The sequence below is a fragment of the Dermochelys coriacea genome, chromosome 4, assembly GCF_009764565.3.
Source record: "Dermochelys coriacea isolate rDerCor1 chromosome 4, rDerCor1.pri.v4, whole genome shotgun sequence".
In the NCBI taxonomy this organism is placed as follows: Eukaryota; Metazoa; Chordata; order Testudines; family Dermochelyidae; genus Dermochelys; species Dermochelys coriacea.
This window is the reverse complement of record NC_050071.1, coordinates 101,031,560-101,059,250: the sequence shown is the minus strand read 5'-3', so window position 1 is coordinate 101,059,250 and position 27,691 is coordinate 101,031,560. Positions and strand designations below refer to the sequence as shown.

Sequence of the window (27,691 nt, the reverse complement as noted above, 5' to 3'; positions counted from 1 at the left end):
ATACATGGTGAGTGTCCAATCCTGTACCTGTTGAAGTCAGTTGGAAAAGTCCTATTGACTTCAGTAGTGGTCAGCAGGGTCAGGCCCTATATGAGTTGAATATAAGGACGGCAGGAAAATCCAGGATGCATGTGCAGATAGCAAGGTGCTCAGAATAGGACAATGAGAGACAATGGTGCAATATTACTCCTGTCATATACTCCCACGCCTCATATTATTGTTGATGAGGTCCACATTTAGCTTGCTACCTTTTGAAATCAATTGTGTCTGAATAAGAACTGCCAAATGTAGCTCCAAATTTCTACATTTGCTAAAGCAGAGTTTTAAAATTATAACATTGCTTATACACCATATGCCAGACCATACTGTATTATACTGTGGGTCAGTCAGAACCAAGCTGAACTGTCATTAATCTTTCTTCATTTGGCTAGCTAGACAGCGGTCAAGTTTTCTTGTATCCATTTAACTGATGGGGATACTGAAATAGAGCAATTTAGGCTAAATGTAAAGTCAGGCTACTTATTCAAATCCCTAAATATATATTTAAATGCCTAACCTTAGGCACTCAATTTTGAACAATTTGGCTTAAGTGACTTTTGCCAAAAGTCACAGGAGTCTGTCAGAGTTGGGAATAGAAATCAGAGGTTCCCAATGCCAGTCCTATACTTAAATCATTCCCCACTTCTGTAAGATTGTGCAGCATAGTGCCAAATAATACAAGTACCGGTAATTATAATTCTGCCTTTCAAATCTACTGAACTGGTGTCCATTGAAGCAACAGAAGTTAAGCCACTCCTGATGTCTGGCCAATAGTAAGCCAGGTACTAATATGTGTTTGTTTGCAAGTATATTTGCTAACATAAACAGGCTCATGCAAACTGCTGAATCCAAGAACATCATGTGAATTCAGCATGATCCTGAGAGGAGTTTGATTATGTAAATATTGAACATGTATAATCCTGCTCCTATAATAGTACACAGCATGCTTTTTCTAGGGAAACCCTAGAAACTTTTTCATTTGGTTCACACTAGCAATATTAAATATATAACATACAGTAGAGGAAATTGTAATATTTCATTACAATAGTGAAAGTAAAAATGATAAGAAATTAGGGGAGGAACTACCAAAAGTACATACAAAAGCGTTATTTTTATTCTGTGAGTATTGGTTGGAAACTTATTCTTTCAATAAAATCACTGATTTGCATCCGCTATTACTATGTCAAGTTAGGAAAATGAAAGGTAACTAAGTGAAAGGGAGCCCTTTTCATGCTTTGTAAACCAGAATGAGGCTCTTTGAACTATCAATACCCAATTCAGTGCAGCCACGGATGCAGGGCTAGATTTGCTTTGAAGCCTAACCACCGGCATGAGGAGTGTGGAGCTGTAAACTCCTCCCACAGCCAGATAAGCACATTGAGAACAGGTATTTGTAGATGAGAACCATTGACGAGAAATTAAGCAGCCCTAAAACAACATCTAAATCCAACCTGAAAAAGGAATTAAAGTGTACGGATCGCTAAGAGACTGCATGCCTACACAGGTCATGCAGCCAAATTGGGCACTGGTCAGGCTATGTGGCCTAGAGAGCAGCTGCATAGTTACTGAATGAATGTTACAACAGCCCCGTGTCTCAAATAGCCTCCTAGCCATTTAGATAACTGGGCCTTACTGAACAATTTCACATTAAGAGATGTGTGTGTGGGGGGGTGTATACATACATATAGACTCCCTATTATATGCATATATGTTTCTGTATGTATATTATATTTGTGCTGCTTCTTCCTTCCTTTCATTTTCTACCCTCTCCTATTCCCTCCCTTCAACATCTTCTCTCCACTGGCCCTTCATCTCAGTTAATTTCCACTGGTTTCTTTTAAAAAATAAAAATAAAAAATCATGGCACTAACTTGACATGTCCAAACAATCAATTTCTATGTTCCATCTCCCTCCTGCCCCAGTGTGACATGCCTGCTTAGATTGGCAGTTACTGGGGATAGGGACTTCTCGTACTCTATGTTGCACAATGCCGAGCACAATTGGGGCCCTGATTGTGATTGAGGTCATAACCCCTAGCATAATTCAAATAATTAATAATAACATGTCAGACTGTCCTTAATGAAGATATAAAATAAAATTTACCACTGTCACAGGGATTTGCAAAACTGGAAGAAAAAAGATGGAAACTCATGATACGATAAACAGCTTATTTAACCTCCTGGAACTCACTGTAATAGCATGACCATGGACTATTCTCTTCATGTTTTAGTGTCTCTCATTCTTTTTGAACAGCCTTCAGAAAAATCCACGTGGCTTCATAGCTACAATATATGCATAATAATTACACCCACAGAAATAGGCCTACCAATCAGTTTTCTGCCCAGTGGTGCAACTAGGGTATGAGAAGCAAGTGAGAATTCTTGATCCACAAGACAGGGAAGACTGGTCATAACTGAGTCCCCAAAGGATTTTGGAGTGAAAGCTTATATCCCTGCTGAATCACACACACTCTCAGGTGACAATTACATGAATAATAGAGGCAACCAAGCTTGTATGACAGTGATATACACTGGTGTGGTCTCGGAGTCAGAGCGTTGGCCAGGGGTGCAGGCATCTTGAGTTTCTATTCCTGCCTGTACCATCAGGCTACAGATAAAAAGTGCTATATAATGTTATTAATACTGGCCACCATAGTATGAATTGGCACAAGAAAACAGAGTTGAATTGTTACAGATTCACCTTTTTTTGGATGTTGACTTACTTTTTTGTGCAATATAAGATAATGACTTCACCATACAGATAAAAAACCAAAATGTTATGTGGAAAATATTTTAAAACAACCCCCAGGCCACACATGTAATAGCATTTGTCTGGAAGGCTAATGCATGTTTACTGACGTGTGTGCACATATAGAGTAATTGGGTGCCTAACGTTAGGCTTCTGTGGCCATACTTAGGCACCTAAAGAAGTGGTCTGAGTTTTCAAAGCTGCGGGGCACCCAAAGATTCTTAGTAATTTAACTCAGCTCTTCTGGGTGCTTCATACATTTTAAAAAATCAGGCTATATATTTGGTGCCTAATATGGATTTTTAAGGGCCTAACTTTAAGCACTCAGTTTAAAAAAAAATCTTGGGCACAGAGTTGAGAAACTGCAATACAAAGAGGTTTTTTTTTTTTCTTCTGTTTGTTACTATAGAACATACTGTGTGCTGTACAGTGTGTCATGCAGTACACGTGTTATATGTATATTTACACTTTTCAGGCAAACTGAAATCAATTTATTTATTCATGTACAATACATTTTAAACATAACTAAATTGAGTTTCTGCTTTGATGAAGCACACTCAAGGGCCTAGTCCTGCAAAGCCTTACCCAAACCAGTGGAACTACTCAGGTGAGAAAGCGGTTACAAGAAAGAGTTGGCAAGGTCAGTTTACGGCGTGTGTTCGGAATGCACCTTTTAAACATTTAATGCAGCTGAACCAGAGTGTTTCACTGAGTAATTGACTATCCTGTAACACCACAGTGCCCAAATGGCTGAGGCCTGTGAGCAAAAATGTTGTGATCCTGTAAGCTGCTAAGCATTCCTCCAAGGTACTAAATGGGTACAGACGGGACTTATGGGCACTCGGCACCAAGCAGGATTCAGCTCTAAATGCATGTGCACAACTATGCTCTAGTTGCACAGTCCAATACAAAAATATGCATGAACGTGTACATGCATTTTTCACAGGTATACCTCCACCCCTGGAAAATTAGCCCTTACACCTCAAAAGTTAATTGACTTATGAGAGATTAATAGTAACACCTAGTGGTTTATTTATAGCATTAAAATGCTTTCAGATAATGTTGATGAGGCAACACATTTTTATATAAATTTCTGCTTCAAGCAACCTGGGCAAGGAATCAATTCTTGCTGAGATTTCAGCTCTGAACTGTCAGATTCGAAAACAATATTTCTGCCACTTATTTGAGTTATAGAAGAGTTGGTATCAGCTCAGAGGATTAGTATGTTCATATTCCCCATCAAACTGCCAGCGACAAGTGCGGAAGACTACTCTGTGGCACTGACACTCCCATTGTAGGGTTTTTTTTTTCATTTGGGGCCCAGTCCTTCTCCCACTGAAGTCAGTGAAAGTTTGCCGCTGCCTTCTGTGGAAGCAGATTCAAGCCTTTGGTGTATTAATAATAATACTATTGGCATTATAGTACTGTGACTGGATTAGGGGCTGCAGCTTGGAAAATAAACATCTTGGTTTTGCCGCACTGTTTATCTTCAGTAAATACCTCAGCTTTGCCTGAACAATTATCTCTCTGCAGCAGACCATTTTCCAGTAGCAACGTATAATTCCATTAACATTACTGCTTAAAATATATCCTCTTTGTGCTGAAAAGAAAGCTGTTGTGTTTGGGAAATGTTAGTGGCCTCATGTATTTTTGGAATTAAAGTAGCAATTAAATCATTCAGACCTCATTCTTCCTCCCAGGTCTCATTTGTGCATTTCTTGCTTCACACAAGGATTCAAGCTCTCATGACCCAGGAGGAGATTGCAAAGAGAGAGATCTGGAAAAGAGCTTCACCAAAGCACATTTTCCAGCAATTCTGTGCCAGCTGTTACTGCAGGTGATAATAACTGATAAAGGTTAGCAGCACCAACAGTCTCTACTGAATCTGTTTCAGACTGACAATGGGAATACGGGAATATATGGGCCGGCAGTTTACATTTTGGATGGGTTATTTTTAAATGACTAGGTGCTATTGTTCCTAATGATAATTGTTAAATATTAACAGAGTGTTCACATTTAAATTTGATTGCACACAAGTCAGGAATACAACCAAGAGGTAATAGATTGTTTTTTTAAAAAAACAGCGTAAGAGGCACTTATACCCTGAATGTAGTTGTGTGTGTGAATATCCAGAATAGTAGCATTTGGACAGAGACAAATTTCAGTTATACATAAGTCACTGTGTCCTTCTGTATCTTGTACAAAGCCAAGTATACAGTTACCACTTAACATATAATGCAATGTATAGTGAGACAAAGTAACTGGGACAGGTTCTGCTCTCATTTTCATCAGTGAAAATCCAAAGTAACTCCATTAAGTACACTCAGATAAATGAGATCAGAACCTGGCTCACAGAGTTTGCATCATCATAAACTCTGGCAGGAATCTTAAGTAATAGTGCCCCTCTGATAGAAATGGTTGCAGTGATGGAAAGTGACAGAAGAGGGCTGGTAAGTGCCAACACCATGCAAAAAGAGGGCAGTGCTGGACGGCAAAGCAAGTATGGACTCTGCAGCCAAAGAGTTCACTAAATAGTAGCTCTCTGGAGAATCTGTCATTGACCAAACTCCTATGAGCTTGCCTGTTTGGCAACCACAGTCTCCCCCTCCCAGTAGAAAATCCAGGAATGGCAATGGTGAAAACACCACCTGTCCTTTAAGGAGGTAGCACTCCTTAACCTGCCTGTGCCATCTTTATTGAATCAGACCTTGCATGGAGTTGATTCAAAGCCCAGTAGAGTCAATGGAAAGAGTTCCATTTATTTAAATATGCTTCCTGTCACGTGACTCTATATCACGCTTACATGACAGAAATGCAGGAATCCTTCTACATATATGCTCCTTTCTAATGTTACTTTTATTGGTTCCCTATTATTGATGTGTGTTCACAAAGGTCAACAAAAAATACAGATAATGATGGGACTGAAACAGTATGGACCAATTAAAGAAAAAAATACAAATATTGAAAAATGAAGATTTTGGATTATGTACTTAGTTATACGGGTGCACTTTCCTGTGAGCCCATGCGATTTGCTTCATGGAGTTCTGGGGGAACAGAACCTCCACATCTCACACACAGGCCCATAGCCACTGAAGCAGCATATTCACAGGTTTCAGAGTAGCAGCCGTGTTAGTCTGTATTCGCAAAAAGAAAAGGAGTACTTGTGGCACCTTAGAGACTAACAAATTTATTAGAGCATAAGCTTTCGTGAGCTACAGCTCACTTCATCGGATGCATCCGATGAAGTGAGCTGTAGCTCACGAAAGCTTATGCTCTAATAAATTTGTTAGTCTCTAAGGTGCCACAAGTACTCCTTTTCTTGAAGCAGCATATGTGATCCCTGACTACCCCTTCTGCTGTGGATCTGTATAGCCATGAGTCATGAGTCTGCAGAACAGCCCCACCCTGCATATTGTCTTCCACCTAAGCTGCCTGTTTCGTGGTGTGAGCCACCACAGAGCACTGCTCCACAGCATGCATAGAGAGCAGTAGAGTCCCCTTGAGTGGCTTCTCTTGGTCACAGACCCAGTGTAACTGCACTCCTTTCTCTGCCTTTGAAATCCTCTGTGACCCTGCTGTAGGATTTGGCCGTAGGAAACATAACTTCAAGCCAAATTGTTGTGAAGGTGGTTCGCAATCTGTTCTATTTGAAACCCTAATAAAAAGGAAATTGCTACTACTTTGTCTTTGTGATTTAAACACAATAGTATGCTGAACACAGCAACTATTAAAGAGTTCCAGATATAAGCACTGCTGTGTTGCAAACTTGCAACTTCTTCACAAACAGGATTCAGCTGGAGCTAGTCTGGTGGGAACAGCAAAGCACCCTCTAGGGAATTTCAGCCCTACTAGGTGAAAGCCTCTTCTGATTGGATGCCTCCTCTACTTGCCCATCTCCTGGGGATGAGCAGCCAATCAGAGCTGCTACAGGAAGCAGGCAGAGCTTTCCCCCAGGATCCCAGAGGACTTTGGGGGTAGGGAAGAGGGAACAGCTGATACCATTCTCACAGGAGGATAGGTGAGAGGAGGGAACAGAAAATGCCCAGCAGGTTGGGGGGCTCGGCTTCCTCCTTCCCCCTCCCCCTTGTGAAAAATGAATCGGACACTCTCTGCTTCTGTTCCTGCCCCCATCCATGCAACACCAGAGGAGGGGTGAAAAATCCCTGGAGTTGCTGCCACATCCAGGCCTGGGAAGGGGCAGAGGGGATCCTGCTGCAGCCCCCCAGGTCTGAGAAAGGGGAGCAAAAATACACCCCCAGGGACTGCAGTAGGAGCAGAATTGATATGGGTCATGGGAGGAAGAATTGATGTGGGGGTTGTATCACTAACTGCTGGATGGGGGATGAATAGATATGGGGGTAAGGGGACACCGAATTAATTAGCATTTTGGGGTTTGGAGGAAGCTGGAAGTTGTGCACCGTCAAACAGGCAAGGGAGTTCCAAAAAAAAAAAAAAAAAACCACCAAAAAAGAAAATATATTTGGCCTTTCACTTTCAATATATGCCACAATAGTCCAGTTACTACAAAAATTGATATTGATACCCAACACTTGGAGTTTCAAGTACCCAAAATGAGCTTCAGCTTTCAAATCATAATACCTTGTATTATTTTTAGAGTATTACTGAGTCCTCATGATGGATTTGCCTGGAGTTACTTTTGCTGTGAGCCTTGAGGAAGAAGTGAGGAAACAGATTGTGGAGACATAAATTTCCATTGGTGATAAGTTCACATCTGTTTTGAACTGTGAAATGGCAGATCATTGTGAAATCCTCTAAGAGTGTCCCTTTTAAATACCAAATAAGCACAGCACCAAAAGCACATAAAGAAATAATTGAAAGACTCTGGAGGGAAGCCAAGAGGACATGGCTAATGTTTCACCTAATCTCTCCCCGCTCTACTCCTACAGTTATGCCTGCATGACGTGAACTTCGGAGCTCCATCAGGCAGCTGCTTCTTGACTGTTTGCACTGTCTGACCTGTTGGCAAAAGAACAAGAACAACAAAGAAGCTAAAAACATAAAACTGTGAGAGATTAGGAACTATGTGCCTCTGAGGATAAAACACTCATCTTTCACCGAGGGGACTGGAGTTAAAGTCCTTCTTGAGGACCTGAGAGGACAGAGCTTGGAAGGCTCAGCTTAGTTCTCAGCTGGCATCTATCCATGTCACAAAGCTAGTGTGCATAATTTATGCACATTTAGTTGTCTGTTCAGGAGAGGCCCAGGACACTCACATGATAACTGAAATACTGTACACGCCTAGAGATGGTGGTTCCTTCAATTCAAGATGGGGGTAACTGATAGAACAGTGTGGGAAAGCTTGCACTGCAGCTTGTGGGTTTGTACCTTTCCTGTGAATAGGAAGGAAGATCCCAAAGCACTTTGGTTTCCTGACCTCCAGTCTTTTGTCTTTCACATGCACAAAGTCACTTATTTTCACACACATGCACACACGTGCACTCACACACACACACAAATATGAACCTTTCTTTGACCATTAAATAGGCACTATTTAAATAATCAACATACTTATTAAAGCTAATTATCCAGAAGCCCTTTCTAAAAGCCCAGTTCTACAACTCTTGCTTACACTGAGCAGCACTCACTTGTGTGATTAGTCCTATCCACAGCATGAATCCGCCCCCAGATTTAGCCACAGGTATACAGTACAAGTCATGGACAGGTCATGGGCCATGAATTTATGTTTTCTGCCCGCGACCTGTCCATGACTTTTACTAAAAATGACTAAAATGTAATCTTATTTATAAGCATGTGAGCCAAGCTGCCAAACCTTTTGAGATTTGCCTGTCACCTTTTCTTTCTCTTCTCTGTACAAACTTGGAGATTAGGGGCAAGGTACACTGCACTGCACTTTATAGTGCCTTACTTTTCTCACTCTCTTTGCCAAGCAAGAGTTACTTCCTGTTAGAAAAGGTATTTTAATTACAGTGCTCTATTATTCATTAAGATTAGCATTACACTTTAATCACAACCAAAGCCCTCATCTAACCCTTTTTGCTCAACACCAAAGAAAATCACATCCATTCTAAACTAAGGAATTTGCCATACTCCATCAAACCAGTGCAACATCTTTTCTCAAACAGTGGCCAATACCAGATGCAGAAGAGGAAGAGCCAAGAAAGCACACTGTGGCCAATTATAGAATAACCAGCCTGTAGGTGGAAATTACTTTCTAACCTCCATTATACCTGAACCATGAGGTTTATATCCTGTCTATATTTTCCCCTGTGTAATGAAGCTGAATGTTCTTATTATCCATAAAACCGTCTAATCCTTTTTGGAATCCTACTAAGGTCTTGGGCTTCATTATATTGTGGTATTGAGTTCCAGAAATAATTATGCATGATGTAAAATGTCTATCTATGGTATTTATGTGACCCCCACCACCCAGTTGAGTGCCTTACAATCTTTAATGTACTTATCCTCACAACACACCTGTGTGGTAAGGAAATGTTACTATCCCCACTTTACATATAGGGATTACTGATTTGATTCCCAGCTGGGATGTCAGTATAACTCCACTGACTTCAATGTAGGTATGCCAGTTTGCACCAACTGAGGATTTGACCACAGGAATTCAAATTATGAAATTCTGTAGTGAAAGAGAAAGCGTTTAATGAACTGCACATAACCGAAAAATGGGAAGAACATTTATAGGTCCTCCCAGTTGGTGACCGAGTGCCACGGTGTATGGTCTACTACAAAGAGGAAGTGTGTGGCGTGAGGAGTATAAAGAGTCTAAATGATGGAGTGTTTGTAGGCCCTATTTAGACTGTCTTCTAGGTGGTGTCTTGCATGGTAAAGAAAAGCTTCTTATATACTATCCAAAGAAGGAACAGAGATCAAACAAAAGACTAAATTCTGCTTTTATTTACACTAAAATAAATCCAGAGTAACTCCATTGGTTTCAACAGATTTACTCTTACTCTGGAGTAAGAGATCCTCCTAGGCTCCTTGACGCATAAAACAAAAATGTTTTACTTCAAAGGTGACCTGTAGGGGAAAAACCTTTGGGTTGGCACCTTTTTTCCCTTCTTTACAATATACATGGAAGGCCTGAAAGGTTTAGTGTTGTTCCACCTTTTTAAAAGTTCTCCGCTTTCCCCAGCTTGTTTTTCACACACAGAATTGAAATGTTGTCTACCCTGAATATTTTATGGCTCACTGTAGCACTGTTAGGATTATAATATCACATATATCAAGGAAGTTAAAGTGACCCCTAATGGACTGAGAAACTGTTTAAAAAAGTTTTCTTCCCAGTCAGTTGTTTGTTTTTGTTGAAGTTGTATTGTATTTAACTCAAGCAAACTTTTGGAAGACAAACAACTTTTTAAAAAATATTCAGCACCTCTTCCTCATCAGTTAGGGGCTGAAAAAGCTTGGAAAAACACAGTTTTGAGACTGCTGGTGAGCTATGGAAAAATGCCAGGGATGATGAGACTTGACATTTGTCTTGTTACTTTGCCTTGTGAATTTTGTTCCTAAAGTGTAGGATCTTCACTTTGTTCTAAATAGTTTAATGTATACTCTTAGAAGAAATTGTACTTTAACAAAATACAGTATCCAGCTTTCTACACTAGAATTACTGCTTGTATGTCATTCTATCCTATGGATTTTCAGTGGTCCAACAGAAACAATAGGACTGGATGGTTTCTTTGTTTGTTTTTTCTTTTCTATCCGTAAACATCTTTTTCATCACTCTTTGCTTCTGAGTCAATAGCCAATATATAAAATAGTGTTCTGTACAGGATGTATGATTAGAAATGGATTAAAAGAAGAAAAGGAGTACTTGTGGCACTTCTGTAGAATGATTATCTGCCAACATCTGTCCCAACATCTGATTCTGAGCAGACTTTTCTGTATATTTTACAGCTTTCAGAAGAGATAAATAGGAATTACAGAGGGAGGAACTATTCTGTTTCAAAGCGGAGTGGTGAACCTCAGCTTGACAGTGCAAAGTCTAATGAATATTAAAACAATGGAAAGGAGAATCTTCTGAAATAATTAAGTAACTGGGAATTGCAGTTAGACTCAGCCTTACGGATCAGGGATATTGCTAGACTAGCAGTTAAAGGAATCAAGCAAATCAAAAAGTCATGGACAATACTTACAGACATTACTGATCTGATCTCTGATGAAGTTTTGCTCCTGCTGGGTTCCATTCTTTTGTGGTTGCGCAGAAGAGACAAGAACTCCCTTTGTCTCTTCTCTGCTTCCAAGTGCCTCCCTTCAGCTTAATGTAGAGGTGTAGGGGAGCATCCAGTGGATGGGGAGTGCCAAGTAACAAGGCACATGCTGAGTGAGGGAAGCTCCCGTGAAAGAAGCGAAACTGAAACAGCTTAATGGGACTAAATCGGGGGGCCCAGATAATCTTCATCCAAGAATATTAAAGGAATTGGCACCTGAAATTGCAAGCCCATTAGCAAGAATTTTTAATGAATCTGTAAACTCAGGAATAGTACCGAATGATTGGAGAATTGCTAATATAGTTCCTATTTTTAAGAAAGGAAAAAAAAGTGATCCGGGTAACTACAGGCCAGTTAGTTTGACATCTGTAGTATGCAAGGTCCTGGAAAAAATTTTGAAGGAGAAATTAGTTAAGGACATTGAAGTCAATGGTAAATGGGACAAAATACAACATGGTTTTACAAAAGGTAGATCGTGCCAAACCAATCTAATCTCCTTTTTCGAAAAAGTAACAGACTTTTTAGATAAAGGAAATGCAGTGGATCTAATTTACCTAGATTTCAGTAAGGCATTTGATACCGTGCCACATGGGGAATTATTAGTTAAATTGGAGAAGATGGGGATCAATATGAACATCAAAAGGTGGATAAGGAATTGGTTAAAGGGGAGACTGCAACGGGTCCTACTGAAAGGCGAACTGTCAGGTTGGAGGGAGGTTACCAGTGGAGTTCCTCAGGGATCGGTTTTGGGACCAATCTTATTTAATCTTTTTATTACTGACCTTGGCACAAAAAGTGGGAGTGTGCTAATAAAGTTTGCAGATGATACAAAGCTGGGAGGTATTGCCAATTCGGAGAAGGATCGGGATATTATACAGGAGGATCTGGATGACCTTGTAAACTGGAGTAATAGTAATAGGATGAAATTTAATAGTGAGAAGTGTAAGGTTATGCATTTAGGGATTAATAACAAGAATTTTAGTTATAAGTTGGGGACGCGTCAATTAGAAGTAACGGAAGAGGAGAAGGACCTTGGAGTATTGGTTGATCATAGGATGACTATGAGCTGCCAATGTGATATGGCTGTGAAAAAAGCTAATGCGGTTTTAGGATGCATCAGGAGAGGCATTTCCAGTAGGGATAAGGAGGTTTTAGTACCGTTATACAAGGCACTGGTGAGACCTCACCTAGAATACTGTGTGCAGTTCTGGTCTCCCATGTTTAAAAAGGATGAATTCAAACTGGAGCAGGTACAGAGAAGGGCTACTAGGATGATCCGAGGAATGGAAAACTTGTCTTATGAAAGGAGACTTAAGGAGCTTGGCTTGTTTAGCCTAACTAAAAGAAGGTTGAGGGGAGATATGATTGCTCTCTATAAATATATCAGAGGGATAAATATAGGAGAGGGAGAGGAATTATTAAAGCTCAGCACCAATGTGGACACAAGAACAAATGGGTATAAACTGGCCACCAGGAAGTTTAGACTTGAAATCAGACGAAGGTTTTTAACCATCAGAGGAGTGAAGTTTTGGAATAGCCTTCCAAGGGAAGCAGTGGGGGCAAAAGATCTATCTGGTTTTAAGATTCTACTCGATAAGTTTATGGAGGAGATGGTATGATGGGATAATGGGATTTTGGTAAGTAATTGATCTTTAAATATTCAGGGTAAATAGGCCTAATCCCCTGAGATGGGATATTAGATGGATGGGATCTGAGTTACTATAGAAAATTCTTTCCTGGGTATCTGGCTGGTGAATCTTGCCCATATGCTCAGGGTTTAACTGATCGTCATATTTGGGGTCGGGAAGGAATTTTCCTCCAGGGCAGATTGGAGAGGCCCTGGAGGTTTTTCGCCTTCCTCTGTAGCATGGGACATGGTTGACTTGAGGGAGGCTTCTCTGCTCCTTGAAGTCTTTGAACCATGATTTAAGGACTTCAATAGCTCAGACATGGGTGAGGTTTTTCATAGGAGTGGGAGGGTGAGATTCTGTGGCCTGCGCTGTGCAGGAGGTCGGACTAGATGATCAGAATGGTCCCTTCTGACCTTAGTATCTATGAATCTATGAAGTTTTTTAGTTCATACAACCCTTAACTGTAACAATGCAAAGACCTTGCTACACTGCTCACATTGTTGCCACAATTCAATTGGTGAAACAAGAAAGTAATTGGAGTTTGAAAAGCTTTTGTTGAGCAGTGAAAAAAATTTGGTTTGCGGATGTTGTTTTTTCTCTCTCTCTTTTTCCGTTTTTTCCCCAGAAAAAAAATGTTTTTATTGTTACAGCTGTATGACTCTCAGCTGCTCTGATTCAAAGCGGATTCGATGAACTTTTTATTTTCAGCTTGCAGGATTCTGCAATTCCATGTCATATAATTAAGATTTCAAATTAACCTAACAAGTCAAAGTGAAGCTCATAAAAGACGCTGACTTTTGAACTGAAACTATGGGAATCATGCAATATAGCAAGCCTTTTATTAAATCTGGACCGAGTTTCAGGTTTATAATAAAACTAGACTTCATTTAAAAAGGTTTGAACAGCTTTCTGTACTTCCTCATGGAAGTGGTTCTGATCTCACTTATACTGGTGTAAATCAGATGCAACTCCAGTAAAGTCAATGGACATATGCCAATATAAAACTGGTGTAGGTGAGATCAGATTCAGGCCACAGGTTTTCAGATAAACAAATGTGCCTCTTAAGAAATTACTCTGGAAGAATTGCACTGAGCCAGCAGTGCTATATTGCTTTTGGGAAATGGCCATCTTGCTTTAGACACAACAACACATTTTACTACAAAATAAATACAGAAATCAGGATTTTAATACAGTTCAGGCACCTTCTGGAGCCTTAGTTGCTCTCAGAGCTAATTATTCCTGCACATTATTTTGTATGACTTCTTGACTGTATGAAGGAAAAAAGAAACAGCAATAACCTTACACCTCATCATTATCATAACAAAGATTATTGAAAGATTTTAATAAAGTCATAGAGGTTATCTTTTTCCAAAACCTGCAAATATCTCTCTGTGTTTATATGTAATTAAAACAAAAACAGCTTTTTCTCAGATAAGTTGATATCCCCAGTAAGGAGTCTCTGGAGACCTTATCCTTCATGCTGAGGGGAGGAAACCTGAAAGAAGGGATGACAAATTGAAATGTACAGTATTCTAATGCTGTAAGTGCATGCTGTGTGAACAAACATACAGATATGCTCTCCCTGCTGGCCCTCAGGCCAAATCCTCTCATCCTCCAGAAACCAGTCTCTCTATTGAATTGAGACATTTTATGGCTTTTTGGCAAGTTTGCAAAATAGGTGGAGAAGAAATCATAACCTGCCATATGCCATTCATAAAATAATGATGATATGGGCAAAAATTGATTTAAAAAAATCACACTAACGTGTTTTCAGTTTTCCATCCTTTGCTATAACTTTTTTCCAAAACAGAATTGCTTAGGGACAGCAAGGGAATATGGATCATTTTTTAAAAGGGACTTCATCGATTCATGGATTTTAAGGCTACAATCAACCATTAGGTATCATCTAGTCTGACCTCCTGCTTAATACAAGCTAAAAAAACCTTAACCAGTTCAAAAACTGCAGACAGTTTTGCACTGAATTTTTCATAACTCAGGTGCCTGCTTCTGATTTTCTCACATTGCTTTTATGTTGCTGTCACCCCACAGGGCTTGATTCACCACTGCATTACTCTAGGTTTATATCACTAACAGTACAGTTTGCACACAGAAATCAGAATTGTTATGCATGCAATAACTTGGTCATGAAAAAGTGCACACATAAAATAGCTTGGGAGTTCGATGTTGTGCATATAACATTAAAAACTGAGTTCAAAGCCCTTTTGAAAATTTGGCATAACAAGGCTGAGGAAGAGAGCTAGAAAGCTGATGAAAACAGAGAGAGTAAACAACATTTAGTACAAGGCTGAAAGTGGGTTGTTATGCAGTGGTACTGTGTACAGATACGTCTTTCTAAACAATCCTGTTTAGTGGTGTTGAAACACAGATCCCACACAACTGGTTGTGGTAGCTCACTGGTCAATGCTTTGCTTATTCTCTAAAGCATCGATGCACAAAAGTTGTTAGGTATCTACAGCCCAGTTTTGGCTCCACTGCAATGCACAAAACAATTGCCTAACCCAACAGGCAAAGCAGATTTAAGAATCCCCTACTATTTCCTTTTTTCTCATAGGTGTGTTGTTATGGACAGAGCTGGTCAACTTTTTTGCTGTGAGTGACTAATATTCTTTGTGACATTAGCCCTCCTTTCTGTTTGTGGCCAAGCCCTTTTCATACTATAAGCATTTAAGTATTTATCTGCAGTGGGAAAGTCACTGGGCCAGAGACAGAGAGAAAGAGAGGTAGAGGATGACTGTAGCTCAGGAGCGGATTAAAAATCAAACAAGCCGCATACAGCAGCAAGATGGTGTGATCCCTTCTGAGAGGTATTAATTATTGAATCCCTAGCATCTATGGGATGAGTAGTACCCTATCAAATTCATGGCCATGAAAAATGCATCACAAACAGTGAAATCTGGTCTCCCCCCCTCTTAAAAGCACACTTTTGTGTGCTTTTACCCTTTTCTATACAGATTTCACAGGGGAGACCAGCATTTCTCAAATTGGGGGTCCTGACCCAAAAAGAAGTTTCAGGAGGGTCACAAAGTAATTTGCGGGGGACGGAGGGTGTCACAGTATCGCCACCCTTGCTTCTGCACTGCGCTCAGATCTGGTCATCTGGATAACAGCAGCTGGTAGCCAGGAATTGCTCTGCCAGCAACAGCGCAAAAGTAAGGGTGGCAATACCATACTATGCCACCCTTTTTTCTGTGCTGCTGCCTTCAGAGCTGGGCGGCCGGAGAGGGGCGCCTGTTGACTGAGGGCCCAGCTCTGCAGACAGCAGCTCGGAAGTAACGGAAGCAATACCATACCATGCCCAGTTCTGAAGGCAGTGCTGCCACCACCAGCAGCACAGAAGGGTAGCAGTTCCACAACCTCCCCTACAATAACCTTGGGACCCCCCACAACTCTTTTATGGGTCAGGACCCCTAAAATTACAACACCGTGAAATTTCAGAGTTAAATAGCTGAAATAATGAAATTTATGATTTTTAAAATCCGATGACCGTGAAATTGACCAAAATGGACTGTGAATTTGGTAGGGCCCTAGGGATGAGGTAGGGCTGCCACAACTACAGCTGGTCATATAAAAAATTCACTCTGTGATATTTTCATGTATAACTTATGCTGAGTTTGTTCCACAGTTATTTGGGGAATCATATTATTTCCTGTTTCCTGTATTTGAATATCTGCTGGTTTAGTCATGTAGATGTTTGTCCTAAAATTCATACTGGAGTATTGTTATTCATTATTCACTTTTGGTTATTCTTCTCTTTAAAGAGGATCAGCTGTCCAATCAGGGAGCAGACACCCTGTGACTTAGATGACCAATCACACATCTGAAATAACGAATAAGAAAAAATCAAAGTGAACAGTCTGTGAATGACCCACACGGTGAAGCTTATTCTCATAGATTCATAGATACTAAGGTCAGAAGGGACCATTCTGATCATCTAGTCCGATCTCCTGCACAACGCAGGCCACATAATCTGACCCACCCACTCCTACGAAAAACCTCACCTATGTCTGAGCTATTGAAGTCCTCAAATCATGGTTTAAAGCCTTCAAGGAGCAGAGAAGCCTCCCTCAAGTCACCCATGCCCCATGCTACAGAGGAAGGCGAAAAACCTCCAGGGCCTCTCCAATCTGCCCTGGAGGAAAATTCCTTCCTGACCCCAAATATGGCGATCAGTTAAACCCTGAGCATATGGGCAAGATTCACCAGCCAGATACTACAGAAAATTCTTTCCTGGGAAACTCAGATCCCATCCATCTAATATCCCATCTCAGGGGATTAGGCCTATTTACCCTGAATATTTAAAGATCAATTAATTACCAAAATCACATTATCCCATCATACCATCTCCTCCATAAACTTATCAAGTAGAATCTTAAAGCCAGATAGATCTTTTGCCCCCACTGCTTCCCTTGGAAGGCTATTCCAAAACTTCACTCCTCTAATGGTTAGAAACCTTCATCTAATTTCAAGTCTAAACTTCCTGGTGGCCAGTGTATACCCATTTGTTCTTGTGTCCACATTGGTGCTGAGCTGAAATAATTCCTCTCCCTCTCCTGTATTTATCCCTCTGATATACTTATAGAGAACAATCATATCTCCCCTCAACCTTCTTTTAGTTAGGCTAAACAAGCCAAGCTCCTTAAGTCTCCTTTCATAAGACAAGTTTTCCATTCCTCGGATCATCCTAGTAGCCCTTCTCTGTACCTGCTCCAGTTTGAATTCATCCTTTTTAAACATGGGAGACCAGAACTGCACACAGTATTCCAGGTGAGGTCTCACCAGTGCCTTGTATAATGGTACTAAAACCTCCTTATCCCTACTGGAAATGCCTCTCCTGATGCATCCCAAAACCGCATTAGCTTTTTTCACAGCCATATCATTGGCAGCTCATAGTCATCCTATGATCAACCAATACTCCAAGGTCCTTCTCCTCTTCCGTTACTTCTAAGTGATGTGTCCCCAACTTATAACTAAAATTCTTGTTATTAATCCCTAAATGTATAACCTTACACTTAAAGAAAAGGAGTACTTGTGGCACCTTAGAGACTAACAAATTTATTAGAGCATAAGCTTTCGTGAGCTACAGCTCACTTCATCGGATGCATTTGGTGGAAAAAACAGAGGAGAGATTTATATACACACACACAGAGAACATGAAACAATGGGTTTATCATACACACTGTAAGGACAGTGATCACTTAAGATAAGCCATCACCAACAGCAGGGGGGGGAAGGAGGAAAACCTTTCATGGTGACAAACAGGTAGGCTAATTCCAGCAGTTAACAAGAATATCAGAGGAACAGTGGGGGGTGGGGTGGGAGGGAGAAATACCATGGGGAAATAGTTTTACTTTGTGTAATGACTCATCCATTCCCAGTCTCTATTCAAGCCTAAGTTAATTGTATCCAGTTTGCAAATTAATTCCAATTCAGGGCCTAATCACATCAGCCACACTATCAGAGGCTCGTTCACCTGCGCATCTACCAATGTGATATATGCCATCATGTGCCAGCAATGCCCCTCTGCCATGTACATTGGCCAAACTGGACAGTCTCTACGTAAAAGAATGAATGGACACAAATCAGACGTCAAGAATTATAACATTCAAAAACCAGTTGGAGAACACTTCAATCTCTCTGGTCACTCGATCACAGACCTAAGAGTGGCTATACTTCAACAAAAAAGCTTCAAAAACAGACTCCAACGAGAGACTGCTGAATTGGAATTAATTTGCAAACTGGATACAATTAACTTAGGCTTGAATAGAGACTGGGAATGGATGAGTCATTACACAAAGTAAAACTATTTCCCCATGGTATTTCTCCCTCCCACCCCACCCCCCACTGTTCCTCTGATATTCTTGTTAACTGCTGGAATTAGCCTACCTGCTTGTCACCATGAAAGGTTTTCCTCCTTCCCCCCCCTGCTGTTGGTGATGGCTTATCTTAAGTGATCACTCTCCTTACAGTGTGTATGATAAACCCATTGTTTCATGTTCTCTGTGTGTGTGTATATAAATCTCTCCTCTGTTTTTTCCACCAAATGCATCCGATGAAGTGAGCTGTAGCTCACGAAAGCTTATGCTCTAATAAATTTGTTAGTCTCTAAGGTGCCACAAGTACTCCTTTTCTTTTTGCGAATACAGACTAACACGGCTGCTACTCTGAAACCTGTGATTATGGAAGGATTAGGGTTCTCTTATATCCTCTTTGGCTGCTGGGAGAGCAGAAGAAAGAGAAGGAGCACACTTAACCAGTATCCAAGGGACAGGGCCACTTCCTGACTGGCTGGGATGAGGAGAGTTCCTCTGTAGGGAAGGAAGAGGTTTATACGGAAGGAAAAGGTGCAATTTGGCATAAGGGGTGTGGTTTGGCCAGTGAGATTGGGTGTGGCTTAGTCAGACTAAAAGGCAACAATACTCGGGGGACAGGAGAAAATAGCACAACTGTGAGTAAATGAAAGAAAGTGTCTGACGGACAAGCAGTCATAGGGGAAGGGGCCCAGAGTTTGGATTGTGGGAAGTGTGAGAGTGGGTGAATAAAGGAGATTAGGATTGTACTTTAGAGATTAGGGATTTTGTGATGTGGAAGTGGGTGATTGTGAGGAAAGGGGGCAGGTCTGTGGGGCATTTCATGGCAACTGTAAAAAAGCCATGGAACCTCTAGTGCAGTGGTTCTCAAACTAGGGCCACCGCTTGTTCAGGGAAAGCCCCTAGTGGGTCGGATCCAGTTTGTTTACCTGCCATGTCCGCAGGTTCAGCCGATTGCAGCTCCCACTGGCTGCGGTTCACCGCTCCAGGCCAATGGGGGCTGCAGGAAGGGCGGCCAGCACATCCCTCGGCCCACGCCGCTTCCCGCAGTCCCCATTGGCCTGGAGTGGCAAACAGCAGCCAGTGGGAGCCGCAATCGGCCACACCTGCAGATGCAGCAGGTAAACAAACCAGCCTGGCCTGCCAGGGGCTTTACCTGAACAAGCGGCAGTCCTAGTTTGAGAACCACTGCTCTAGTGCAGATTGCTAATGAATAGTGTAATAAATTGGGACTACTGTGAATATGGATGTGGAAAATGATGCTTGATACTATTCTATTAATCATACCCCACTTCAAACCCTATTTAAATAGGCACTTACTGTAATGCTATTTAATAAAATGGTAGATTAGTCCACTAGACATTCCAATAGCTCCCCAAAGCATTCTCTATCCATAGAAATACACAATGAAGACTATTTAATATAGTCTTCATTTCAAACTGAGCGGAAGAATTTAATAGACTGCAGCCTTTTGTATAAAGGACAAAAGCAGAGGTCTTTGTAAGACTGGATACTCAGGAGTCTACTTTTGGTTGGTACTTAAGGGTCTGTATTATGGTCATGGAATTCTTCTTGGGAAGTGCTGTACATAAAAAAGAGCAGAAGGTGCTTTTCCCATATAGTCTATTACTTCCTGCAATTCATGAGAACTCTTTCCATGTGTATAAAGGTCACCTTTCATTTATGTGCCACATCTGTTTGTGTTGCTGGAAGAGAGTGCCCTGAAAACACATCAGATATGAAAAGTCAAGGGAAAGTGGAGAAAGGATGGCCATTGTAGTGTCCCTCGAGGGAGGGCAGAGACAGGACATTTTATGAATAATGAATATTAAGGAAATTCATTATTAAGGTCACTGGATGCAGAAAGACCTTGTAATTTTCCCTGGCTCTGTAGCTCCCAGGCTGACTAAACACAGGCTGTGCTACCTACTGGGTGTCTCTAAGTCCTGGGCCTAGTCTGATTGATGGGAATGTTGACTATACCATAGACAGGCATCGAATGTCCCCTAAATGCCTCTAAAATAGTTAATGAGGTAACCGCAGACACCTGGAATGCAGAACAGTGAAGAGCACAGATATCACTTAAATGACTGTCTGCAGTTAGACTAAGCATCCATGAGCTTATCAGAATTCAGAAGCAAAAACATACTGAAATATGATCCTTTGCCCTACTCTGTAGGGAACTGCTACCACATCCACTGGGAGGGGATTCTTCATAGCCACAAAAGTGGGAGCACAATTTTACCCCCACAGGAAGTAGACATTAAGAGTGGTTAGAGCCACAACCCAAAATATTTAACCAATCCCCTCAATAACACCTGAGAAACTGAACCCACCTCCACCACCAAGAGCCTCATAGATATTGGGGGTGGAGGGGGATCTGGAGACAGTGGCTAGCACAGTGCACCCCAAGGACGACATGGTGGTCAAAGAAGTGGAAGTGGATGATGATAAGGGACAGGTGACAGGGACATCCAGTTGCATGATGAGCCAGGACTTCTTCTTAACTCCGGAGGGGTCTAGCCAATCCCAGCACTCCGGCTGAGTGGCTCCATCAGATAAGGAGATGAAATAAGCGGCATAAGGAAGACATATTCCATGAGGTGCTGCAATCCTCTGATGCTTCGAATTGTGAGCAGAGAGCATAGAGAGAGGCTATCAGTGAGGAACTGTGTATGGATAGCCAGGAGAGGAAACAGGGCCAGGAGCAGATGATACAACTGCTGCAGGACCAAGCAGACATGCTGAGGTCCCTGACTGAACTGCAGATGGAACACATCCATGCTTGCCACCCCCTACAGCCCATAGAGAACAGCCTTCCATGCCCTCCCTACATTCCTCACACACATTCCTTGCATGTTCCCGGGCTATCTCAGTACCCCATGCATTCCACCCCAAGAGACATGCAACACAATGACAGCTGGACGTATACACAACTGTGAGAGCCTCATGTGAAAATGTGCTTTTCATTTTCATATCCCTTGCAGAAAACAGAAATGTTTGTATTGCTGTTGAATAAAAATGTACTTATAGAAAGATAAGGAATATTTATTTGTCTTCTACGAATGGTGGTTGCTGCTGAATTCATACACACTGGCAATTGGTGCATTTGCATTGTAAATTTAACACACACCGCAATCATTCGTTACAAGGTTCATATTACGATGCAAGAAAACAATGCCTGGCTTAATGTTTTACAGACAGACATGTTACTGGGGCTCATTGTCAAAATGCTCCTTCAAAACCTCCCTGATTCAAATAGCCCCCAGTTAAGCCCCTCTAATAGCCCTGGTATCTGGCTGTTCAAAATCAGCAGCCACCCAATTCACCTCAACGCTCCACCCCTGTGAAAACTTCTCTCCCTTAGCTTCACAAATGTTATTCAGAGCACAGCAGGCTGCTATGACCCCAGGAATATTTTTCTCACTGAGGTCTCACCTGCCAAAAAGGCAGTGCCAGCAACCCTTTAAGCAGCCAAAGGCACATTCGACAGTCATTCTGCACCTATTGAGCCTGTTGCTGAAGTATTCCTTGCTGCAGTCAAGGTTTCCACTGTAAGGCTTCATGAGCCATGGGGGTAAGGGGTAGGATGGGTCTTCAAGGATCACTATTGGCATCTCCACAACCCTGACTGGAATCTTCTGGTCTGGAAAGAAAGTCCCTGATTGCAGCTTTCTGTACAGGCCAGTGTTCCTGAAGATGCATGCATCATGCACCTTCCCTGACCACCGCGCATAGATGTCAGTGAAATGACATCGATGATCCACCACAGTTCTTGCAATACTGTAGAGAAGTAGCCATTTCTGCTGATGTACTCTGTCACAAGATGGTCTTGGGCTAAAATTGGAATATGCTTGCATGCCATCTATCACCTCACCACAGTTAGGGAACCACATTGCCACAAAGCCATCCACTATTTCCCTCACATTACCCAGAGTCTTAGTCCTTCATAGCAGGAGGCGATTAATGGCCCTACACACTTGCATCACTACAACCACTATTAGGGCAGCTGTCATTTTTGGTGTCCTTGCACTGGAGGGTAGGAACAGCACCGCACATAGTTCCTGGAAGGTGGCTTTGCACATCTGAAAGTTTTGCAGTCACTGGTTGTCATCCCATACCTGCATAACAATGCTATCCCACCACTCAGTGCTTGTTTCCTGCAACCAGAACCAACCGTCCACCATGTTCAGCTGCTCTGTGAAGGCCAAAAGCAATCTTGAATTGTTTCTTTCCACGGGACATGTCAGAGCACACACTATGGAGTTATTATCAGATTTGCAGCTGTGAAACACTACAGGATCAGCCACATTGTGTTTATAATGCTCATCACAATACTGGAGATGCAGTGTAGGATCCATATTTTGAGACAGAGCTGGCAGGTGCACAGTTTACAGGAGCTGTTGAAAAGTGGTAAGCAATATAGTCAGAAGCCCATGGAATGATGGAATGGAGAAAACTGCATCATGGGACAGTGAACCCATCCCCATGAGGTACTGTGAACCCTTCCCAGAACACCCAGCAGCGTTGAACAGTGGGATAGCTACCCTCAGTACACTGCTCTCTGTCAATACAAGAGCACCAACAGTGGACGCGCTCTGCTGTCACAAGGAGTGTTGTGTGGACATACCAGAGCAGTTTAATTACAGCAGTGGATGATTGACGACCTAACTTAAGTTGACTTAACTTTGTAGTGTAGACATAGCCTGATTGTAAGGAGCAGTTAGTTGATACAATTCATAAACATTTCTACAGCTAAAGATATACAGCCAAATTCTGCTCTCAATTATACTGCTGTAAATCCAGAGTAATTGAGAGCAGAATGTGGCCCACAGCTAACAAGTGGTAGTAAGCATGTATTAATGCATTTCCATTAATGTTCCTATATGTTAAATCATGAAACGTGAAAAAGTGATTACTTTTGGGATATCTGTTAAGATCAAACTTATGAACTTTGAGGTTACCCACTACTTGATTCTGACATTAAGTCTGCGTAGTAGTAATTAGAACTGTCTAGTTTTAGAAAATTCATAAGCAAGTTTGTGGTCTGTTTTTTCATGGAAATGCATATAAAGTTGAGAAGCCCTGCAGGGATTTCCCAGCTCATGACCTCTAATCTTCATGTCCTGAAGGTCCGGAATACACAAAAAGAGCATGACATGCAAAATTTGAAAGGTGGTGCAAGTGTCAGTAATTGGAACAAGGATAGAATTATGATTGTCAATTAACTGATTGAGTGAGGAGGACTGTGAAGAGGAACAGACAATGAAATCATTTAAGAATGTGCAAGGAAATGCCCAGATCTATAACGGACAACCAAAAGTACAGCAAGAAATGAGTTTGTGATGATCAAATAGCTCTCATGCACCTTCAACAACAAAATCAAGAATGAGACCTTGGGTACATGAAATATGAATTTAGGAAGTTGACAGAAACTAAATGAATCAAATTAGGGAAAAATACTTCCTTGATGTTGAATCAGAAAAAAAACACTGAGATGAAGATTAAAATCAACCACACTAGGGCTGTGGAGTTTTTTAAAAGGCAGTGAACAGGAAATCATGTCAATAAAATTATAGGGGGGAAACGCCTGGGTGCCTTTTGAGAAAATGTTCAACTATTACTACAAGGTGCTAAAACCAAGCAGCTGTAAGGGATCCGTCTCTGCAGAAGGATATTGGGGTGTATCAGTATTTTGAGCAATGAAAGGACAATGTAAAAACTGCAACTCCCTTCCTCCCCTTCCCCCATTCTGCAAGACATACGGATTCCAGACAGCAAAAAGTCATTTTCTTTTGCAATTTTGTCTTTTTTGGATTCTGGGTGACTGGACTTGATACTTTTAGCAGCTGTGTTAGTCTGTATTCACAAAAAGAAAATGAGTACTTGTGGCACCTTGTTTCTTTCCATGGGACATGTCAGAGCACATTTGTTAGTCTCTAAAGTGCCACAAGTACTCCTTTTCTTTTTGGACTTGATACTGTGGTTAAAGTACTGCTGTTGTCTCCACATATCACTAAACATTGTACTTAAATTAAAGGTTTCCCCTTGGTTTCTACAGCAGCTACCTGGGACAATGTAGTAAAGTTTCTTGTGTCTGGTTCTTTTTTCATTGTCTGTTATTTCTGTAATACAACTGAGGTAGCTGTGACCTTATTTGAGGCTTTATTATTGGGATGTGCTACTATAGTTGCCTTAGTTATGTTTTTTCTCTACACTATTCTATGCTCTTACTTTTCCTAAAAGTTGTGTGACAAAATACAATAAGCTTTGAATCCATATTAAAAAACAAGTTTCAGTGTAGCAGCCGTGTTAGTCTGTATTCGCAAAAAGAAAAGGAGTACTTGTGGCACCTTAGAGACTAACAAATTTATTTGAGCATAAGCTTTCGTGAGCTACAGCTCACTTCATCGGCTGCATTTGGTGGAAAATACAGTGGGCTCACTGTTTCTAAGGTGCCACAAGTACTCCTTTTATTAAAAAACAAGTTACTATTAGCATTTGGTTGAAAAAACCCACTAAATTTTTATCATGCTAGAGTTTACCTAGAGACACATGAGCAATTTATGCTACAGTGTGGACTATCTTCAGGTATACGGGGTTGAATGGGTGCTGTGTTGGGACGTTCTTTCGCTGGTTCTCGTGGGAAGCAGGCAGATAGACAGTGCTTTTAACGTCTTTGCCGGGAGAAAGGTGTTATCTACAGTTGCAGGCACAAAGCTTGTGGCTTTTCAGAGAATAATGTGCCGTACCCTAACAACAGGAAGAGTAGGTTTTTTTCCCCTTGGTCAGTAAAACATTGACCACAACAAAATGTTTGTCCACCTCTATATTTAGTGTATTTTCTTAGCCATAGTATATTGTTTTCATTCTTCATTTTATTTAGAACAGCCACTTTATATTGCATGAGTTTTACACAGTTTCCACGAGACAGTATGTTCGTTTATTATTGGTATTGGATATGAGCTTGTTTTCAGGGTGCAGAGTTTCTTCAGGAAAGCATTTTTGGTTGGTTGAGTTCTAACAACTGTTTAATATCTTTGTAAATGTTGCAAGAGAGGGGATTAAATAAGACTGAAGAGCAGGTACTGGGGAAGAATTTGTTTTTTCGGGTCAGGAAGCCCTTTCACTTTGATTGAACATTTTTGTTATTGGATGCTAGTTAACTATATAATTACCATCAATCCAATCAGGTGATGCAGATCCCCAGAAAGAAGGGGGGAAATTCTTCAGAGGGGAAAGAGGAAAAGACAGGAAAAAGGTGAATGAAGAACATGTAGGTGGTATTATGAGAGAGGTATATAGCAAGAGATCATTGATTGTACATGTTAAACGGAAAAGACCATTTCCAAAGAACTCAACTCTGTTATGTCTTTTGTTTGCTGCCATTTCCAGGGCTGCCAAATTACAATGTTCACAAGTCCAGTCCTCTACTCATGGGGATCTTGAGAACTTCCATTTCTGTAGCACTAGTTGTTTTTTTTTCTCTGTGTTATGGAATAAGTAGAAGCCAGTATCCATGGAGGTAGTCCATGAAATCTAGAAACTGTGCACCCAATATGAACAGCTGTGACGAGAAGGACTATCACTTGGAGGGAGAGAGAATCCTGGAATACACCTTCCAAAAACCAGTCATAGAACTTTCCCACAACATATGTAGCAGCAGGCCTCACAGAGCCCAAAAGCACCAGAAGATATCAGTATCCTTTATCACAATCTTATAAAGGCTGGTAGGAGACCAATGAAGGTAAAACAATAATTACTGTTGGCTGTCTATGATGGAGACATTTGGAGCACATTTTGTTAAATCCAGTCCAATCCCATAGTCCATTTGAGTTTGTAAATCAAATGTCTCTGCCCCATGTTTTGGACTTAACTATCTTGAGTAATTTTGTATTGTCTGCAAATTTTGCCCCCTCTCTGTTCACCCCCTTTTCCAGATCATTTCTGAAAGTGTTGAACAGCACAGGTCCAAGTACAGATCCTTGGGAGACCCTGCTATTTAGCTTTCTTCATTGTGAAAACGAACCATTTATTCCTATTCTTTCTTTCCTATATTTTAACCAATTATTGATCCCTCAGAGGACTTTCCCTCTATCCCATGACTGCTTAGTTTGCTTAAGAGCCTTTGGTGAGGGACTTTGTCAAAGGCTTTCTAAAAATCCAGGTACACTGTATCAACTAGATCACCTTTGTCCACACCTTTTTTGACACTGTCAGAGAATTCTAATAGATTGTAGTCAGCGTTGCAAGATATTTACGTGCCAGATGCACTAAAGATTCTTATGTCCCTCATGCTTCAACCACCATTTCAGGGGACATGTGTCCATGGTGATGAGGGGTTCTGCTCAATAACAATCCAAAGCAGTGCGGACCGACACATGTTCATTTTCATTATCTGAGTCACATGCCACCAAGAGAAGGTTGATTTTCTTTTTTGGTGGTTTGGGTTCTGTAGTGTCTGCATTGGAGTGTTGCTCTTCTAAGACTTTTGAAAGCATATCCCACACCTTGTCCCTCTGAGATTTTGGAAGGCATTTCAGATTCTTAAACCTTGGGTCTAATGGTGTAGCTATCTTTAGAAATCTCACATTGGTATCTTCTTTGTGTTTTGTCAGATCTGCAGTGAGTGTTCTTAAAATGAACAACATGTGCTGGGTCAACATCCAAGACTGCAATAACATGAATTATATGGCAGAATGTGAGTAAAACAGAGCAAGGGACATCCAATTCTCACCCAAGGAGTTCAGTCACAAATTTAATTAACACATTATTTTTTTAATGACCGTCATCAGCATGGAAGCATATCCTCTGGAATGGTAGCCGAAGCATGAAGGGGCATACAAATGTTTAGCATATCTGGCACGTAAATACCTTGCAATGCCAGCTACAAAAGTGCCATGCAAATACCTGTTCTCACTCTCAGGTGACATTGTAAATAAGAAGAGGGCAGCATTATCTCCCATAAATGTAAACAAAGTTGTTTCTCTTAGCAATTGGCTGAACAAGAAGTAGGACTGAGTGGACTTGTAGGCTCTGAAGTTTTACATTGTTTTGTTTTTGCCAAAAAAAGTTATGTAACAAAAAAAATCTGCATTTGTAAGTTGCACTTTCACGACAAATAGATTGCACTACAGTATTTGTAGGAGGTGAATTGAAAAATACTATTTCTTTTATCATTTTTACAGTGCAAATATTTGCAATAAAAATAATATAGTTTGATTTCAATTACAAAACA

At 41.0% G+C, this 27,691-nt stretch overlaps 1 long non-coding RNA gene across 2 annotated transcripts in view; it reads right to left on the bottom strand.

Moving 5' to 3' along the window:
• Window positions 1-6,051: 6,051 nt before the first annotated feature.
• The window catches only part of LOC119854902, a 45,319-nt gene continuing 23,679 nt past the window's right edge, over window positions 6,052-27,691 (bottom strand). Inside the window, exon 4 of one of the 2 annotated variants that reach the window (XR_005292676.2) lies at window positions 6,052-7,764. This is a non-coding gene — a long non-coding RNA (uncharacterized LOC119854902). Of the gene's footprint in view, window positions 7,765-21,521; window positions 22,854-27,691 lie in introns of those variants that run through there. The other variant, XR_005292675.2, reaches the window with a different exon arrangement.